This window comes from Gobio gobio (genome assembly GCF_949357685.1).
Source record: "Gobio gobio genome assembly, chromosome: 21".
NCBI classification, from domain to species: Eukaryota; Metazoa; Chordata; class Actinopteri; order Cypriniformes; family Gobionidae; genus Gobio; species Gobio gobio.
The window spans coordinates 47,986,108-48,005,258 of NC_137117.1; positions in this window are offsets into that span (position 1 = coordinate 47,986,108).

Below are 19,151 nucleotides of genomic sequence, written 5' to 3' on the forward strand. Positions count from 1 at the left end.
CCAGACAACATCCCTGGTCGTGTTCTCAGGGCATGTGCGGAGCAGCTCGCTGGGGTTTTTACAGACATTTTCAACCTGTCTCTCGCCCAAGCAGCTGTACCATCATGCTTTAAACGCACTTCCATTGTGCCAGTGCCGAAACACTCCAGCCCGAGGTGCCCTAATGACTACCGCCCTGTAGCACTCACACCCATCGTCATGAAGTGCTTTGAGCGGCTGGTCCTGGAACACCTAAAAGACTCTCTACCATCCACATTGGACTCACACCAGTTTGCCTATCGCAGCAATAGGAGTACAGAGGATGCAGTTTCCATGGCACTGCACTCTGTGCTCACCCATCTGGACAGTAAAAACACCTATGCACGCATGCTGTTTGTTGACTTCAGCTCAGCATTCAACACTGTCATCCCATCCAAGTTAATTGCCAAACTTGGAGACCTGGGCATCAACACTTCAATGTGTAACTGGATTTTGGACTTCCTAACTGACAGACCCCAGAATGTTCGATCAGGATCCACCTGCTCCACATCCATCACTCTTAACACTGGTGTACCACAGGGCTGTGTGCTAAGTCCGTTTCTCTACTCCCTCTTCACCTCCGACTGCAAGGCTGTGTATGGAACTAATTCCATCGTCAAGTTTGCGGACGACACAACGGTGATTGGTCTCATCAGCAACAACGATGAGACTGCCTACAGGGAAGAGATCCAGCACCTGGCCACATGGTGCGCTGTTAATAACCTGCTCCTCAACACCACCAAAACGAAGGAGCTCATCGTGGACTTCAGGAAGGAGTCAAGAGGCACACACGACACCATCCACATCAATGGAATGGCTGTTGAGCGTGTCTCCAGTTTCAAGTTCCTGGGGATCCACATCTCGGCGGACATGTCGTGGACGACCAACACCTCCAGCCTGGTCAAGAAGGCTCACCAGCGCCTCTTCTTCCTGAGGACACTGAGGAAGAATCAGCTCTCCTCGGCTATCCTGGTGAACTTCTATCGCTGCGCAATAGAAAGCATCCTGACCAGCTGTGTGGCAGTGTGGTATGGGAGCTGCTCTGTTGCGGAGCGCAAGGCACTGCAGCGGGTGGTTAAAACTGCCCAGCGCATCACAGGGACTCCACTGCCTGCCATCGAGCACATCCAGAGGAAACGCTGTCTGCACCGAGCTCGCAGCATCCTCAAGGACTCCTCTCACCCAGCCCACAGACTGTTTTCTCTCCTGCCCTCCGGCAGGCGTTTCAGGATCCTCCGGACCAGGACCAGCAGACTGAAGAACAGTTTTTTCCCCAGAGCTGTCTCTTTACTGAACTCAAACCCCCGTTGATCCACTTCCCTCATAAACTGCAAACTCTCCTACCTCACACCTACATTCACTTTGTTATTTGCACTACCGACTGTTTATTACAGTAACAACTGTTTACTTATGCATTTTGCACCACCATATCTTAACTGGAATATGCTCATTTGCACTGCCGACTGTATTTATAGTAACCATGTTTACATTTGCATTTTGCACCGTACTTCTAACTGTAATATGCAACCACTTTCCACTGCACTTTTACACTTTCTTTCGGATAGCTCTGTCCATAATTTATTGCACTACCTTAATCCACTGCTATATTCCTCATATTAGCCTAACATATTATTGTATACCTCTAACTGTAAAATTCTGTTTATAGTAATAGCCATCTGTATATTATATTCATAGTACATATTCACCTGTACATTCTGTTTACATTCTGTTTATAGTAATAGCCATCTGTATATTTATATTTATTCACTGTATATATTCATCTGTAAATTCAGTTCTGTTTATAGTAATAACCATCTCTCTACTTATACATATTTATATATATTCAGTACATTTTTATGCCCAGCACTTACGCAACCATTGTATATATCCTGCACTTGCTGCTATTGCACTTCTGGTTAGACCTAAACTGCATTTCGTTGCCTTGTACTTGTACTTGTGTAATGACAATAAAGTTGAATCTAATCTAATCTAATCTAACTTAATTATCTCATTACCTCCAACACTGATTAAGTGTTACATTAAACAACCTGTAGTGTGCACACTAAGCAGTGTTCATTTCATCTGGGCAAATCCATGTGGGGCCTACATGGAAACTGGGTGCAAAACTGGCTGGGTCCCAGTTAGATAGCCCAGGTCAAACCCATTTGGGCCCCACATGGCTCTGTTGGTTGGGATGGTGGGGGTCGGGTGGAGTCGGAATCCCCTGGGGGAGAAATTCTGTGTTCTAAATGTTTATTAATAATGTACTGTTGTCAGGTAAATTAAAAAGTACAGTATGTTTACTGGACAAAGTTATCATTCATGCTAATACTGTCAAATACACGCAAGGTTTACATAAACACAGTTGGTTATATCTAAAGTGAAAAGTAAATAATACAAGTCTTAACGCCATGGGATCCCTTTAAGAAGAATTAATAGCACACAACATGCTGAGATTAAGACTAAAATACAATATAGTATTACAGTTTTTTAACACTAACATAAGTTGTATTACTTAAACGTGGTTAAAGACCACGTTAACGTAACGTAAAGCCGTGTTTCCACCGCAGTAACTTTCCCCAGGAACTAGGAACACTCGGTGTGTTTCGACCACAGGAACCAGGGTCTAAATTAAGTTCCTGGTAAATATTTCCCCCTCCGAACGGCCCTGCTCCCGAGGTAGTACTTTTTCAAAGTTAGGGAACTTTCGGTGGTGAGACTTGAGCCATGTTTCCACCGAAATTACCCGGAACAATTTGTACCAGTAACTTTTTTTACAGGAACTTTCCCCCCCCAGACCTGCTACTGTCTGCGTTTCCACTGCGGTCTAAAGTACCGGGAAGATTAGGAAAATTAGTCCGGTGATGTAGGACTGCGCGCGGCTGCTGGTGGAAACACGGCTTAAATAACGTTCGCTCTCATTGACATGGGACATATCGTTAACGTTACCTCATAAAACGCTGATAAATACTTAAACATTGAATATGTTCAACTTTGTACGTTTTTACATAAAATAATTAACGTCAACGTTAGTTTTATATGAGCATTTATTCGGTGACGAGTGAACTTGACATAGACATCACTTAAATATCCCCATTTCCCTTGGATATATAACTTACAAAACACTTCTAACGTTAAATATCCACACAAATATCATTAAAATATAGTTTACGCTTTTATCAACACATTATGCTGCTGATATGCTGTCTCCTGGTGAAAGAAACTCGCGAACTGCGCAAAGTCCTTTGATCTGTAACAATCCTTCCGCGAAGTCAAACGAGCAATACAGATCCTTCGGCTAAGTCAAACGAGCAATACAGATCCTTCTGCTAAGTCAAACGAGCAATACAGATCCTTCTGCTAAGTCAAACGAGCATTACAGATCCTTCCGCTAAGTCAAACGAGCAATACAGATCCTTCCGCTAAATCAAACGAGCAATACAGATAATTCCGAGAAGTCAAATGAGCTCTTGTACGTATTTATTCATTAAAATTAGGCAGATTAAATAAAAAAATTAACTACATATGTTAATGAACTATATATTTATATTAAATATGTATATAGAAGTGTAAAGTGTTATCCATCTTCTCATCATAATGCAGATAAGCCTACCATCATAAACAAAACATCAAAAATACATCTAATTTCACAAATGTTGTTTTGATATATTATCAAATATTTCTAACTGCCCATTTCAACAGCACAAACTAAAATATATTTTCCATAGTAAAATATTGTGTGTAAAATATTGTGTTGGCCTTAATAGCCTACTTTTATAAAATATTGACTGGATTTGCGTTTTTTAGTCCAGTCAACATTTGCAATTCTAAATGTTAACTGGATTTGAAAATATCAATTAATTGAATGTTTTTCAGATATATTTCTGCAGACTTAATATAATATGTCTTCTTAACTAAGCACAAGAAAGAAAATTAGTTCAACATATATTTTTTTGCTCTTCCAACATTTTATTAATTGGTGTTTTTAGAGTGTATGTTAATTTAACATTTTACACATTTCATTTCATTTAACTTAATACAACTATGTGTGCAAATGACAATTAAGCAACTAAAGATTTGTGTTCTTTCAGCTTATTTTAATTAAATAAACTGAGCAAATACACAAATTTTTTATTTTATTTTATTTTTTTAGTGCAGGAGGGTGAATCTAAATGTGTTGAAAAATGTATTATATGTATTAATTGAAGTGCTCTGTGCTTCTGTACCACAGCTACTGAAGTGGAAACCAAGTATGACAGACATTTTGGAAACAGAGACAGACTTTGAACTCACAACTCACGACTCACAACCTTTGTACCAGGAGCCAGACACTGACTCAGAGGGTCTAAAGAGTACATCTGAGGCCATTAAGCAAGAGGAGGGAGAGCCTGCATTAGATGTTTTTACACAATGTCCAGAGGTTAAAAAAAAATGTTTATCTCTATGGTAAGAAAAAAGTGGGATAGGATCAGTCCACTGAGAGAAAGGTCCTCACAGTTAAGAAAACCTTGGACAGACCATGTGTATGACAGATTTAAAATAAATATCAACATGTCAGGACTCCCTGGAGCAGAAAAGAAAATCTTCCATATTTACAAATGAAAGCAGTCTGCACATTCCACCCTTGCCAAGCCAAATACGCTTTCACAATGCGAAATAATCCTGTTTGTCCAACAAATTGGGGCAATACAACACAAACTTTCAGAGAAAAAGGCTAGGCCCTCAACATACCTAAAAAGAGGAAAGATTGCAAAGGCCCTAACGCAGGGACCCAGTCAGCATTTTTACAGCACACTTAAATCAACACCAACTGAGAAACTACTAGCTGGGAACATGACTGAATGTCTCATTAAAAAAGTGTTGAAAGTATTAAGTTCAGAAATGAGGAAAAAGGAATCCATTCACTCCGACATCATGATGGAAGTATACCTAATGCAGACACTCCTCAAGGAATGTGACACAAAATACTTCTAAATACCAGGTACACTACTACATACAGCTTTTCAGTATGAATCCATTCATTGTTCATTTATACACAGTGTGGCATCAGCATTATTGTGCATCATTTGCAAAGTAGGGCTCCTGTGTCCCTCTGTCTTGATGCCACTGGAGGAATTGTGTCAAAAATACCAGAACAGCCAAAGCATGTGTTGTACTATGCACTCGCTCTTCCAGGAAAGACTGGAGATGCACCACCTCTTCCCGTTAGTGAAATGCTCTCCATTGATCACTCCGTACCACCAATCACATTTTGGCTCATGCAATTTACACTGCATTTGTCAAAATACACACAAATACATATTCACCAGGTGGAGACTGATTACAACTGGGCATTGATACAAAGTGTAATGCTTGCTTTCAACAAAGAGCACATCAGTTCTTACCTCGACAGAGCATATGAGTTCTGCATGGGAACAAAATCATGGGATGAAATTAAGTCCTATACTGTCCTGCACATTTGCTCTGCGCACGTTTGGAAAGCTGTCAGACAGGCAATCTCTAGGCAAACCAATGACAAAGGACTGAAAGACTTTGCCACATATGGATTTGCAAGACTCCAAAACACCAGCACCATGACTGAATCAAGACGTGTGTTCTGTGCAGTATGTGCTCTGCTCACAACCCCACAAAACACAAACCTTGTCAAAGAAAGTCTGAGTTTTTGGAGAGCGTAATATCGAGATCCGAAGAGAATACACTGGAAGACACTACCCAACCCAAAGAATGGGAAATGTTTGAAGGTGAAGACAGAAGAATAGCAAAAACCAACAATTGGCAGATCACGATTCTCTGCTTGTTTCCACCAGATCATGAAAGAGGTGAAGGAAGAAGTGGCAGCTGAGACATGGTTGGCAACAGAGGACAACCCATACTTTTGTCCAGGCATCCTCACCTCACTTTTTTCCTCTTTGGAGTGGCTTGCTTTTGGGAGACCTGACTAGGTATGAATCACATGAACAGAACTTGGTGACAACAAAGAAAATAGCAAAAACAAGAGACACCAACTGTCACATCGAAAGGTGGTTTGGAATAGTCAAACATTCCATAATGCAAAAAGAAAGAAAAGTCAGACCAGGAACTTTCATAAGAAGAATGCATCAGTCACTGCAAGCACGATATACAGAGATAATATAATTCAACATAAGCTTCCTCAAAAGCTGTTGCTCCAACCTGAGCCACCAATAACTCTTGATCACTCTCAAGAAACATGGATGAAGAAGAAGGAAGAACGTCTCCCAGCCACTAAATCCAAATTCTTTTCTGTTCCACAAAACATACCTGTTCCCCAGAAAAAGAAAAGGATCCACAAGGATGTGACAAAGAGCCAGAAAAGTTAAAGTCCTGAACTAAAGTCCAATTCCCTTTCCTCCAGAGGCAGTCCCTGTAGAGGAAGAGGTAATTCACTTTTTTAATAAGTACCTTTTTTCTCACTTTGGTACCTTAACAAGTTGTACATTTTCAAAACTCTAAAACTGATCACACTTGTAACACAGCTAGTCATACTTTCTAAACCTGATCTCTTGCTTTCATTCAGTTACACATATTTTCAGTCCACATGATCATTGTTTCAAACACAAGATTATTGCAATATGTAATGAGAACATTTTGTTTAATAACCAAAACACAACAGTATGATCTTCTTTCTGTTTGGTTATTTTAACCATCACTTCATTCAACAGCAAACAATGCGAGATACATGTTTCAAATCACCGTTTTTTCAAGATTTAATTACAGTAATTTAATTTAATTAGAGAAAAAAAGGATACTTGGAGGTTTTGTGTACTGTATACTAACTAACACAATTGAAAATATGCTGACAGGTTTGAAACAAGTGCACTTTCGATAATGTGTTGTGAGATTAATACTAAGATTTTTTTTTAAATGTACACCTTACTAATAGTACCAAAGTGAATAAAAAAACACCTGTAGTACAAAAAATTTAACTATTTATATATTCAGGAAAGCTATTATTTACCGAAGTTCATATAATTCACAGATTGACATGCTATGGAGAAAGCCGGCCTCTGTCTGACAATCTGGATTTCATGTTACATCACGAGGAATTCCTAACACTGAGGCCACATGAATGGTTATATGGAGAGGTACATATATCATAACAGACTGACGAGTTTAATAGTTAGTTATGATAGTTTAAATATTTTTTATGTTGTCATGTAGGTTAGCACATCTGATGTCTGGACGTGTAAGAATTTAAAACCGTTCACAAAGCCACGTTGCATGAATGGAATTGCACTGGATAGCTGTTAATGCGACATGGGCTGTTGCTTTTGTTCAGCAGTTTAGGTTTAGGGATTTGGTATAGGTATGTAAATGCAGTTGTTGGTGTCATATGGCATAATAGAGGTTGGTTGTTTTTGAATTTTCAGGTCAATGTGATGGTGAAGATCTGCAACTTATCGAAGATCGAGAGACCTTGACAAGATCCCACCAGATGTTGAAGAGAAGGGCTTATGATGTAGCCGATTAAAGCAAAAGCATTTGTCTGTCTGTCTGTCTGGGGAGGTGAAATATTGCAGATTGGCCGGTGGTATGCGATCACCAACGTGTCTGTCGTCAGTTCAGTGGAGAGACATGTTTGTCAACAACAACGCAGTCAGAACTCACAATGGTGGACAATGTTGATTGTGAGGTAGCAGGAGTTCAGGAATACTATAAAGAAGTCGAAGGCCAGGTTGTCACTGCGGAAGTAAAAGTGAACTACATGTGTCCAAAACAACATGTTGTGGCAGACGTCACATTTGTTACAGCAGTTAGCCGATGCTAGGATATTTTAAAAAGTGTGCAGTTTAGCAGTGTCACGAGCAAAAGTGAGCGTTGAAGACAGTCGAGGCCAAATGACTGATTTTGTCTTTGATGATTTTGTGCTGCGCCACTTGTTAAAATTGTGTGCTGGCAGTACCTTTGAAACTGATATTGTTGGTGGCAAAGCTGCTTGTGGAAGAAGCTATAAAAGTAAAGTGCCGGCTAACCGTGTCGTCTCAGCAGTGTTTTTGCCACCATGTTCTGACGGTAATAACCATCAGACAGCAGGTTCACCACAGACTCCCAGTTGCAGCTCTTTAAAAGGCTCTCAGGGCGGATTGGTACTTGCAGTATCATACAGGACTCTTCTGAAGTGGCAGATGAGCTGATGCTAGAGCAGTTTTTTGCTTGTGAAAGTGATGGTCAGTTAAGCATTGTGGATAGTGACACACAAAACAAGATAGTGCTCGGAGAGGATGCTGAGGGTGGCAAAGTATGTTTTAGTGTTGCACTGCAGAGATGTAAACTGAACAAAGTTAAAGCATAGACAGGAGCTAGACACATAATAAATTGTTCATGCAAACATGCACATAATGTAGTGTATGTTTATGTGTTAGTTGCGTTAAAAGCTGGACTTCTGATGTTCATATTTTTTAAGTTTCACCAAATTTGATTTCAAAAACGTAGGCCCTCGTTCTCGCGGTACGTTGCTATGTTTTGCCGATGTAACTCGCATATACTCAAATGTAAAATAGTTTGCATTGTTACCACTGTATAAGTTGATTATAGATTAATCCTTAATAAAGTTTTTCTTTTGTTTATTAATATTATTATTAAAACAACAGTACACAATAGCAAGTTGTAATTTGTCAAATAAAAATAAACATAAACATATAAAGAACAGCACAGACGTTTAATACAACAGAGCAGACCTGGGCATTGTACGGCCCGCGGGCCACATCTGGCCCTCTGGCTCTCCTTGTTCGGCCTGCGTGAAGTAATTCAGGATCTTTGAGCAACACGCGACAGTGGGGCGATCTCAATGACCCACTTATTAACGCAGTCAAATGCTTCGTTCTTGAATTCATCAGCTGTTTGATTGAATTGGTTGAATCTCACGGACTCACTCATTAACAGTCACAAGCTGCCCCCTACTGGCGGTTTTGATTTCACATTTAAAGTATCTTTTCATTTTAAATAACTTCAAACATTTTATGTTTAAAACATCAAAACACAGAGCCAATAGAAAAAAATCCTCAGAGTTGAGCCCTGTAATTGGTCAATTAAAAGTCAAACGCATATAGGCGTAATTAGGTGCATGCTATTCAGGGCCGTGCACAGGGGGGTGGCCCGGTGGCTAGAGCCACTGCCCCTCTGCCCCATAGGCCGTAAAAAAATATGGACGGCGCGACTTCATTGGCTTCCACTGATGAGAGTTGAAGCTTTCGGAGGCCGCACACGGCGCTGACATCTTGCACAGATTAGGGACTGAGTCTGCGCAGTAGTGATTTCGGGACAGGAGTTGTGCAGTAGAGAGCAGGAAGTAGAGATGCAATATCAAAAGCCCGCCCACACTCTCGCAGATGCAGAACAATTCATTATGTTGGTGTGAAATAAACAATTATGGAAATGTAGAAATTAAAGCTAAAGCTCCAATCTCCTCCCAAAAAATCCTGAAAAAAAGTCCTTTAGTGCCTCAGTGACAACTTCACTCAGAGAAGCCGTCAATCTCAGCTGTCAATTATGACGTCACACCCCCCATTTTTATAGCATCAAATATCTCACTAAAACTAAACTTGTTTAAAAAAAACGAACACTTGAAATTAAATTGTGATAAAAACTGCCTAAAATGACAGAAACCTGTAACAGAGACAGAGGTGTGCCAACTGCAACAAAAAGGGGCCCAACAATGCAGCACCACTGCTCTGAATGTACAGGCGGATGGAGGCGTAAAATGAAGTGACGTGATGATGAAGTCAAAAATCCAGTGTTTATTCCAAAAAGTACACCAATAAAGGTTTTACAATGGAGTGCAAATTATATTTTACAGTGAGAAACAAAAACAAAAATAAACTGTTCTAAAGTTATAAACGAACTTTTTTGCTATGTCAACGAATTGGCCCAAAATACAGCAATAGCTATTTCCAACTCACTCTACGAGCTCCCGAACAGCTCTGAGAGGTCCTCTTAAAAAAGAAAAGCCCCTCCTATTTGGGTTGAACCATTTAGAAATTAAAAGGTAACAAATTTAAAAAAGACAAGAAAATAATTATTTAACAGTAACAAATAGTTAGACCGTTAAAATAATACAAAATAGATAAACATTTGGGTACAAAACAAACTCATTTAATTTTTCATATTTAAGAATATTAAAGCAAGAATCAAACAGATCACCAAACTCCCCCTAACACATGAGAACAATGAACTGTGCCTTCTATTGGCGGGAATGGGATACTCAAAATGGTGGCATTTTCTGTGACCGGGTTTTGCCTGTTTGTGGTGTGAAAATGTTCCTGTACGAAAGTATGGCTATTTATAATATGTATGTGGTATGGAATAGGGATGGGGAAATGAAGCCTCATGAAGCAGTGATGCTTTCCCCTGACTGTTCCGGGAAAAGATTTGAAGCTTCAAGAGTGTCAAGAACAGCGCCATCTGGTGCTTATTTAAAATAAAGCAGCCAGAAGCCTGTGGAAGAAGCTCTGTCAGATGAAGCAACCACAACACACTCCCATCGTTTCAATGTTATGTGTACAAATAAAAGCCTTACACGTTTGTGTTTAATTTGTCCATTAAATAAATTAATTTTCTCATTAAAGTGTGACAATATAATATGAGCTTATATGATTCAATAAGATCTAATATAGGCCTTCTCTCTCTCTCTCTCTCTCTCTCTCTCTCTCTCTCTCTCTCTCTCTCTCTCTCTCACTCGCTCTCTCTCTCAACACACACATAGTGAATAAGGACATTGTGTGATAGGATCATTAAATGTGGTAATGACACTTGGCAGTGATAGTGCTTGTGTAACTGTAGGAATGACAGAAAAGTGATAAAGTTTTTAATTATTTTCACAGAGTTGGGCTGAGTCTATTTCTCCTCTTAAGCCCTATTCGGATGGGATTAGTTTTACATGGGGAGGTGGGGGTAAAATAATTTTACCTCAGGACGTCTGTAATATGAATGGCCAATTCGCACGGGATAAGACATCTCAGTAAAACTAGCAGAAGTGGGAGGGGTAACTCACTTTACGCACCACCATTACCTCCTTGTCGTCATGTGCGTATGACGTTGCTTCCTGTTATCACGTGAGCAAACAAACAATATATGTGTGTGTGTATATATATATATATATATATATATATATATATATATATATATATATATATATATATATATATATATATATATATATATATATATATATATATATATATATACACACACATTAATATATATATATATATATTAATGTGTGTGTATATATATATATATATATATATATATATATATATATTAATGTGTGTGTATGTATATATATATATATATATATATATATATATATATATATATATATATATATATATATATATATATATATATATATATATAATATGTGTGTGTGTTGTGCCTCTAATAAGTGCTTTCGATCTTCTTTTTGCTTTAAATGGTATTTGGAAAATACTGGAGGTTTGCCACAGAGTTGTCCCACCCAGTGCCGCTGCTACCACCAAGCGGGCACCAAGTGCTCCGGGGAGCAACACAAGAACATGCTCTCTCTACCCTCCCGCAGGTCAGCTCTGCAAAATTTGCGAACGCCGCCACCACGGGTATCATAAAGGTATCATACATTTTTACAGCGGGTCTATTCGAACGGGATTAGTTTTACCCAAGGTCATTTTTCCGGACCTTTTTCCGGAAGGTAAAAGTCTCCGTAATCTTTACTGACATTGAGAGATGGCACATTCGGACGGGACTAAAATCACAGAGAACCTCTGGTAATAATTACTTCAGCCCCACCTCCCCATGTAAAACTAATACCGAATAGGGCTTTAGACAGTAGCAAAGCATACATACATTGGAAGCTATAAACTCAAAATAATTCCCCGATAGGGGAAGTCTTTCTTTTTTTGCCTGTTGACATTGCTCTAAATACAAAGCCTTCACCAAACACCAACACCCTATCCCCTAATCCCACCCTAACTCCAAATTACCTAGAAAACAACAAAGGTGCAAAGATTTTACAAAAATAAAAAACCACAACAACAAAAAATAGTGACAAATAAATTTTGGTTATCTAAATGTAATGTATTGATTAACTTTCAAAGTACAGCACTCTCCTCACAAACCCATCAACCAGACTGACTGAGCCAACAAGGACTCTGGGGTTGGAACCTTCTGACATGCACAGCGAAACACGCATGTGATTGGACAGAAAGTGAGGCTTCATTTGTCATCGATCACGTGACTCTGGGAAACCAATACACACCCCGAAAACGGAGCTTCACTAGAAATTGTCTCGCATGCGCGATATATGCATCGAAGCTTCAGTGTCATACGTAACATCACTAGTATGGAAACAATAAACATTTAACATGATTACCGGTCTTGTTTTACTTCTTAACCTCTCGAGTCGGTGGTCGCGCCGGCACGATCGACTCGCTTTTTTTCTTATCAGTGCCAAAGAGACTCAAATAACTTTGTTGTTTTTTTATCATTCAAGCAAGTGTTATACATCATTATAATCTGTTAAGTTTTCTACTTTTTTCTGTACAGTCACAATAAAAACAAAATGTTGTGCTTTTTGCAAAATAAAGAAAACAAACATGATGCGCGATCTGCAGCCTCTCTCTCAAAGACGTTCATTCAGATAGTCTTCAGAAAAGGACCTCTAGCTTAGTGAATACTTGTCTCACAAACATGACACATATGTCTAAAGAAACGTTGAAATGTCAGGTTTTAAATATTGTAAACCAATATTAATTATATTAATTATAATTAATAATTATTAATTATTTAATAATTGATATTTCAAAAAATATTCTGTGTTTATGAAATATGTTTGAAAAGAGAGATATGTCAGTCGTTCCTGAGTGTCTCATTATCCGCTAATGCGACCACGCCCACAGAGTGCGCGCTCTTTGAGATTCAAATATTGAGGTGATCATACATCCAAAACTGTTTAGACAAGATTTATTTGGCCTGTTTTGGACAGATCATGAAGTGTATTGTAAAAGAGCCCAGTGTAACATCAATAAAGCTTTTATTCGCAGATGTCTGCTCAGATGCTATAAATATAGAACCAGTCAAACGTATTTGGCTTCATATTGATGTTTAAATATGATAGCCTAATGTTATTTTTTAAATTTAATATCAAAGTTTGTCAGGTATTATTGTGCAGTTTTGTTTTGTAGAAATCATTTCTTTAAAGTGAATTTGGTTTTGTATATATTGTATTTTAATTTTAATCAATGTTTCATAAGAAGCCAATATAACAGACAATAGCCTTAGCGCTGGTGATCATGCATTGCACACGTCTCATAAATGAACTGAAGCTCAAAATTATATTTGAGTATTGTGTGTATCAGATAGTTTACAAAATAAAATGATTCAGAAAATGTTTGCCTTTGAAATGCCTTTTGAAAAGTGTCCCAATCAACCTGAAGTCACCATATACTATTTGGAATCATAATTGCATTGCAGTATGTTGTTTTAAATCCCAACATAATGTAAAATAAATTTTACTTATAACATTTATCATTACCAAATATTCAGTTATTTGTATTTACTGAATACTGAATTGTGTTCAGTGTCTCAATATTACTGTTTTTTTTCTTTCAAAAACATTTCTGATTGAAATCTTGTTTCTTGTTATGGCATATAATTTACCTTGTTTTAAGCAAAAACTCACTTAATTTTGAAAATTGAAATTTGTACTTATCTAGTAAATGAATCTTGATTTTAAATTTTAAATATTTGGACTGGAAACGAGAAAAAAATACGCCCCCATGTTTACAAAGCCCTCGTGTGAAGACTAATACAAATGCCCTTTAGCAAAAACACTCAATTTTCAACTTCAAAATTAGGGATATATCATTGTTTTACCTTTTATTTTTGCTAAAGGGCATTTGTATTAGTCTACACACGAGGGCTTTGTAAACATGGGGGCGGTACTTCTGCCTACGTCTAGCGTGACCTTTCCGCCGTGATTACATCATCCTTAGCACCTCACAGAGCTACACAAGATGAACAATTTAGGTTAAAAAGTATATTCATTTAAAAAAAATTAAATGACCGATGGTTTGGCTAGATAAGACCCTATTCCTCATCTGGGATCACGCAGAGCCTCTGGAGCCCATCGAAGCGCTTTGACATGCATTGATTTGGACCTTCAGCATTTTGGTTGCAACTGAAAAGCATTATATGATGAAACACCCTGGAATGTTTTCTTAAAAATACTTAATTTCTTTTATGACTGAAGAAAGAAAGACATGAACATCTTGGATGGCATTGGGGTGAGTAAATAATCAGGAAATTTTCATTTTGGGGTGAACTAATCCTTTAATACATGAGGCCAGAGAGGATTGAGAGGATGCAATGTCTTGTAATATAGAAAATATGTTTGTTTTTGTGTTTAAAATGAGTGAATATATATATTTGTTTGTTTTTTTAAAGGTGATCTAAGGATTTTGCTCCTGGGTAAAACTGGAGCAGGAAAAAGTGCGTCAGGAAACATCATCCTGGGGAGAAATGCATTTAAAGGGACCAGTGAAATATGTGAGAAACAGGAAGGAGATGTGGATGGGAAGAACATTGCTGTAATCGACACTCCAGGACTGTTTAATACATCTATCACAAAAGAGCAAGTGAAGGCTGAAATAGAGAGGTGTGTAGAGATGTCTGCTCCTGGTCCTCATGTGTTCCTGCTGGTCATCAAACTGGGAGTGAAATTCACACAAGAGGAGAGGAACTCAGTGCAATGGATTCAGGAGAACTTTAGAAAAGAGGCTTTGCTTCGTACCATCATTCTGTTTACTCACAATGATCATCTGAAGGGTACATCTTTGGAGGAGTATATCACAGAAAGCCACCATTTACTGAAACTAGTTGATAGTTGTGGTGGCAGATATCACTCATTCAACAATGAAGACAGAAACAATCACCAGCAGGTTACAAAACTTCTGCAGAAGATGAATGCACTGAGGAGAGAACATGGAGTGAAGCATTACACACCAGAGATGTTTAAAAGAGCTCAAACAGAAATGACAGGGAAGGACAAAGTGATGCTACTGAGCCTTACGAATGTTTTGAGCATTATCATATTGATGGGAGTTATTTTTCTAGGAACACAGCAGTGGAAAAATAGGCTTCAAAAGGAGGAACATAAACTAAAAAATGGCATCCAACTAATAGAACAGGACATTAAGCGACTGGAAAATGAGCTCATAGAGAATGAGCAGAGAGAGCAGCATCTAAAAGCAGACCTCCAACAGAAGGAACAAGAGGAGAAGCAGCTGAGAAATGAGCTCTTACTGAAAGAGAGGGAAACACAACTGATTAATGAGCTCTTACAAAAGACAGAGAATGGGCAACACATGAAAAATGAGCTCCAAGAGAAGGAATGGGAGGAGCAGCAACTGAAAAATGAGCTCCAAGAGAAGGAACGGGAGGAGCAGCAACTGAAAAATGAGCTCCAAGAGAAGGAACGGGAGGAGCAGCAACTGAAAAATGAGCTCCAAGAGAAGGAACAGGAGGAGCAGCAACTGAGAAATGAGCTCCAAGAGAAGGAACGGGAGGAGCAGCAACTGAAAAATGAGCTCCAAGAGAAGGAACGGGAGGAGCAGCAACTGAAAAATGAGCTCCAAGAGAAGGAACAAGATGAGAAACAGCTGAGAAATTAGCTCTTACAGAAGGCAGAGAATGAGCAGGACCTGAAACATGAGCTCCTAAAGAAGAAACAGGAGAAGTTGCAGCTAAAAGAGAAGCTCCTACAGAAAGAACAGGAGAAGATCCTGTTTCTCCAACAGAAGGAAGAGGAGAAGCATCAGCTAAAAGAAAATATCCAACAGAAGGAAGAGGAGAAGCATCAGCTAAAAGAGGAGCTCCTACAGAAAGAACAGGAGAAGCACCAGCTAAAAGAGGAGCTCCTACAGAAAGAACAGGAGAAGCACCAGCTAAAAGAGGAGCTCCTACAGAAAGAACAGGAGAAGCACCAGCTAAAAGAGGAGCTCCTACAGAAAGAACAGGAGAAGCATGAGCTAAAAGAGGAGCTCCTACAGAAAGAACAGGAGAAGTCCCTGTTCCTACAACAGAAGAAACAGGAAAAGTGGCAGCTAGAAGAGAAGCTCCTACAGAAGGAAAATGAGGAGTGGCAGCTAAAAGAGAATCTGCTACAGAAAGAACAGGAAAAGGAGAAGCTGAAAAAGGATCTCCAACAGGAGGAGCAAGAGAATCGGAAGCTGAAAAATGATCTCCAACAGAAGGAAAATGAAAAGCAGCACCTGAAGAAGAAGCTCCTACAGTACATTCAGAAAATGCAGTAGCAGGAGGAGCATCAGGAGAAACAGCTAAAGCAAGAGTTGCAATAGTAGCAGGAGGAGCAGTAGCAGAAACAGGGAGATCTCCAGCTGAAGCAGCATCAACATCATCAGCAGCAGGGAAAGAAGCCGCATCCTGAAGAGCAGTAGCTGCATTAGCAGCAGCAGGACTTTTAATAACTAATAACAATAATCAGACCTGAAATAAGATGATGGTAGCTTATAAGGGTTTTGCATTGTGAAATGACACTTCTCTGTATATGATTGTGGCAGGAATGGTGATTCTGTTTCCGTCACCGTATTTGCCGTTTTAGCCTATAAGCGTCGACTCTGGGCTATAAACGTGTGTGCGTTTCCTGAGGATGCGTCACTATTGGGGAACTGCGGCGTCGTTAACACGAGAAAAGCTGTGGAAAACCTGACTTAGTTGCTGGATTACTGTTGTTCTGCATTGGTTCTCGCCAGGGAATGATACGGTTCTGTTGTCTCTTGATAAAACACTGCTTTGCTTTCGACAATCGGTTTGTGAAGGCCCATAGCGTTATTCCAGTCGGGGTGCTCCGCGTTAAGCTACGGCTTCAGTGTGTCCTGTTTCAAACTCCAATTGAGTAGTCAACTGCTATGTCCTGTTTCCAAATGTTATTGATTTAGTTAATTCCAGTTTTGTTGTTTTCAAATTTCATTTAACTGATTTTCTTTTTTTCCCGTTGGCTGTTAATATTGTTTATAGTTTTATAGCACTTCTCATTCTATTCATTGTCTGTCTGTCTAATTTATTTATATATAAAAATAAAAAAAATCTGTTCTGTGCTAGATTAACTGAGACTTGTTACAGCACTTGCATATTGTTGCCCTTGACTGCTCTAGTTGCTTCTATTTCCCCCATTTGTAAGTCGCTTTGGATAAAAGCGTCTGCTAAATGACTAAATGTAAATGTAAATGTTTTGTTGTGTTTAATTGTGCCCTCATTTTGGTTTATGATTAGTGTTGCAGCCCGAATAGTTTGTTTTCTTTAAATTGAATTACCTTTTTGTGTCTTATACTGATTATTTTAAACTTTTGTTTCAGTTGCCACCAGTCTTTTTGATTTTCCTTGGACGTTCTTCTTTTGTATTTAGTGGCACTGTGCTTTTGTTTCCATTAACTCTTTATTTACTTACATTAGTTGTAAAGTGATTGATTTGTTTATTTTGTTTTTTTGTATTTTTGACTGATTTATTGGATGTGAACAACCTTTTTAAATGCGCTTTATTTAACGTGTATTTCCTTTGTCTTGGCAGGGCCTGAGCACCAGGGGCAGAGGGCTAACTCTTATTAGGTGGTGGTATTTTCCTCACCGTGTGTTGTGACCTCCCCACCAAATGTGTGATTTGTATACCCACACGTGTGTACGTGAGTGTGTGAGAGCACAGTGAAGTGCAGTGGTTTTTCATCTCTAAGTAATGTGACCCGACTTTCTACCTCTGTGGGTAAGCTCTAGGCCCTGGCCTCGACCGTGTTTGAAATCCCTTCCGGAATAAATGTCTGCATTCAAGTTTTAACATTTCCAGATTGTTAATAAAATATATTTTTGATAAGTTCATCCATGTCTCTGACTCTGATCGGTGATTCGAACCTGTGTATTCCTTTTGGTAGGGATACATTCTAATTCTTTGGGCGAAATTCCCAAGGTGGCGTAGTCGGAGTCTAAACAGTATCATCTTATTCAGTTAGTATTATACTTAGGGTAAACCCCTTGGAATCCCTTGTAGCACCGCCCTGCCACATACAGTATATGTTGAATTTTAAGTAGGCCTGTCATGTTTCTGGAATTATTGTAGCTTTAAAGTAGATGTTGTACCTAGTTTACGTAGCAGATAAATTATGAGGGTGTGCTTTTAAAACACAGCTAATGTTAATCAGAAACATCACTAATAGAAGCTCTTTTTCATGGTAGATATTAATATGCACAGCATTATTATAAAAGACAGATTATATAAATATGAAACTTTTTAAAGTGTACTTGAAATTTGTACTTATCTAGTAAATTAATCTTGATTTTAAATTTTAAATATTTGGACTGGAAACGAGAAAAAAAAAACTAAATAAGAAGAGCATTTTTTGCAGTGTAGTCAAATCTTTTGATAATTTTATATATAATAGGACTCTGTTGACTACATTCTAAATAAACTACAACAAAATATATTTCCTTTGCTCCTGTTGCTCTCTCTCAGTCACATAACTGATGCTCATTCTGCAGGTCATTATGCGTTCTTTTGTCTCTCAGGTGTGATACCCAGCATTATTCATTATCGTTCACGCCTCCTCGCATACTGCCTTTGTAAAGAAAAAGTGTCTTACAAAATGTAAATTAATATATTCTTTTATGTGAATAAGTTTGAAGCAAAAACTCTTGGCAACAACACCCATTAGTCAAAAGTCTTGTGTACACAAATCTATTGTGTGTTTCGAGGCCTTAATTTAAATTTTTTTTTTTTTTTCATAAACCATGCATAAACATTAACACATCTCAAAAATACAAGCATGTACATACACGTTGCTCACATATTATGGTAGCCCAGTTTGTGCTGAATCTTTTGCCATTAATGTTTTTATAAGCAACTGAAAAAAGCACAAATGTCAACTTCTAAAGGGCCCTAAAACAGCTCAGACTTCTAGGGGTTAAAGCGATAAAAGAACCCCAATTTTTGTTTAAGCTTCTTCAGCATTTTATCAATGTGTACATTAAAAGTAAGATTTAATCTAACCATAAGCCTAAATATTTATGGGAACTAACTCTTTAAATGGTTGTACAATATAAAGTAGATATTACCACATACAAACGCTCCTATGGGT